A 3165-nucleotide genomic window follows, 5' to 3' on the forward strand; every position below is an offset into this window, starting at 1 on the left:
TATTCTAGACAAATAGTAAAAATGTATATATTATAATGTGTGCAATAAAATTCCACTAAAGTGCATATATCTTATATAATTTTGTGCAAAAAACTTGGATTCTGATCTTCCAAACGATCGTAGAACACCACCTTGAACCCACAGCCGGCGGTGGAAAGTATCAGGAGGAACTCTATTAGAGGGGTAAAAAGGCACAGAGGAAACTCTGACAGTTTGCTGCTTTTTAAATAAAGATTGGATTTACACAGTGGTACTCCTTGGAGCTATATCAGTTAGAACAGGCTTCTCTTTATACAGTTATGTATATTATATTTTACAATATTGCCCTCTGTGGTTCTCTCTTTTTTTTTTTTTTCACTTGCATGTTTTTTCCTAATTTGGATCCATCCTCTATTATTTTCAAATATTTTTTGGGATATACTTATATGTAAGCAAAGTGTGGCACTGTACACTGCAATTTTGCACAAATTACTGCAGCCCTTTATTGTATATATGAATAAGTTCATTTTGGCACTGTTGCACAAGAGTTTTTTGCACAAAATTATATGATATATGCACTTTAGTGGAATATTATTGCACATATAATAATATATAATTTTTTACCATTTGTCTAGAATATATATTATTCTTAAAATATATTAGCCTTAAAGACACTGCACACCTTATTTGTATTTTTATTGCAGTGAGTGTTTTTTGGGTTTGTACACTGTGTGAGGTGCAGCTACTTTTTTTTACCAATAAGTTCCTTGTTCTGTTCTTAGCGCCACGATTACTTGAATTTGTCTTTTTTGCTTTATATATCACAAGGATACATGGTGTATTCAATGTAAAATATAAAGATTTACTCACTTTTACTCCGCACAAGTGCTGCTTCGTGGGTGTTATTTATCATGTAACACCCGCCTCCTACCTGTCCTCCGCTCTACCTGAAGCCTACTTTGATTTGCCCTGATTGAGACGCATGCCCAAGCAGGGCAAATCACGTACCTCACACTACACATGAAATTGAAGTGGAAGTGAGGACTTGGTAGATGAACTTCCTGATAAAGATTTTTTTTTTTTGATGGCTTAATTTTAACTGAATAATAGTGAGTGGCTAATTGGAACTTAAGCACTGAGTGGCTATTGTGTACTAAATTGCACTATGTTGTATTTCTCTATTCCTTAGAAGAATTAACCTTAAATACCATATTTTAATTGGCAAGATCTTGTATTCTTTGGCATTGAACACAATAGACCACATTGAAAAGGAGGAAATAGGGATGAATCTATAATAAATTTAAAAAAAAATATGAGTAGGTTGAAAGATAATTAACTGATGATCATAGAGACATGTAGTTATATGAGAAATGTTTATTTATGTGACGATGTACCTGTGAAGTTGCCAGCACATTTAACCCCTTAAGGACCAAACTTCTGGAATAAAAGGGAATCATGACATGTCACACATGTCATGTGTCCTTAAGGGGTTAATGTATTTATTGTGTTCCCTTTTTTTTTTTTATCGATTTAGAAAAAAAAGGAAGAACCATAGCATCTGTTTTCTAGGGAATGCTTATAGTTGTAATTATGGGGGAGTAACAAACTTCAGATTATACTATGAGCCCAAATAAGAGTGAATACCATAAGTAATAAAAATTAAACTTTTAGTTTAACTATGACAATGGTATATAAAAAAATATGCTTTAGATAATGTTTTAAATCCAACTATTAGATTAGCCTGTTGAAATATACATGATACGTTTTTGTTTTTTTCTAACTTTTGAGCCTTGCAGACTTGGAACTTTGTTACCATGGTGACTACTTGCAAACCAAGTGTGAAGCTCAAGATGGCCGCCATTTGGAACACACGTCATCAAGATACGACCGCTGGAAGGAGCACACGGGAAGTGACGTCACTCAACATCACAAACCTGGAAAAATCAATTTATGAGGAGCTGGAATAGCTGATCAGCGCTGGAAAGACCAGGGGTTCTCAACCCAGTCCTCAGGACCCCCTACCAGTCCAGGATTTGGGGATTACCTGGGTGTGTCTAAGGTGTTTAGAAAAAGGGAAAAAAACACCTTAGACTCTAAGGTGTTTTTCTTTTTCTAAACACCTTAGACACACCCAGGTAATCCCTGAACCCTGGACTGCTAGGGGGTCCTTGAGGACAAGGTTGAGAACCCCTGAACTAGACCATCAATAAGACTGGTCATATATAAGGAAGGACTCAGGGTGGAGGGTTTCATGCTTTTTCCTTGTTACATAATTTTTACTGCTGTTTCTTATATTGTTGTTTATATTTCATTTGGACCCCTGAGGAAGGCCCATCAGTGGGACGAAACATGTAGGACCAAATATTGTTTTGTTTTTATTTTAAGTATAGATTTCCTATATTTCATATACCAAATAAAGCAGATCTTATTTTTGAATAATATTCCTGAGTCCTGCTTTCCATATTGGTGTGACACTAGCAGGAGAGGAGGAGTCCTGGATCAGCCTCCCAATCATTCTAATGGAAGGCACCTTAAGGTGACTAGACAAGGCTAGACATTTTGTGAGTGCAACTTTGTTTAGCGTACATAGCTGCACTTTTTACTGTATTACACTATTGCACTTTTTATTCTTGCAGACCTACAGCTGCATCCTCTATTTGTTTGGCTATATTTGTTTAAAGGATACTGTCTGGGATATCCTTAGAGGAAGCTGTGCAAGTCATACAAGATAAAAATAAATTTAACACACTAATCACAGATTGGCGGAGGTGTTTTTTTTTTTTTTCATGTTTTGTGTGTAGATGTAATTATTAAAACAAAATAGTAGCTTAAAAGAATTAACCAACCAATTCTTAAAAGAATTAACCAATGATGATAAATAGGGACATGTACTTATACGAGTGTATATTTTTTGTGCTGAAAAACCCCCACTCATCTTATACTCGAGTGAGTGTCTGTATTATGGCAACTTACATTGCCATAATACAGACAAAGGGCTGTTGGGGGCTGGCAGAGAGCGTTTACTAACCTTTCCTGCAGCTCCCGTCAGCTCCCTTCTCTCTCCTGCCTTCTGTTCAGCTCCCCCTGCAAGTCTCGCGAGAGCCGCGGGGTCAGAGTTCCGCGAGGCAACCAGACCGCAAGACTTGCAGAGGGAGCTGACCAGAACGCAGGAGAGAGAAGGGAGCT

Source organism: Pelobates fuscus, chromosome 3, assembly GCF_036172605.1.
Source record: "Pelobates fuscus isolate aPelFus1 chromosome 3, aPelFus1.pri, whole genome shotgun sequence".
In the NCBI taxonomy this organism is placed as follows: domain Eukaryota; kingdom Metazoa; phylum Chordata; class Amphibia; order Anura; family Pelobatidae; genus Pelobates; species Pelobates fuscus.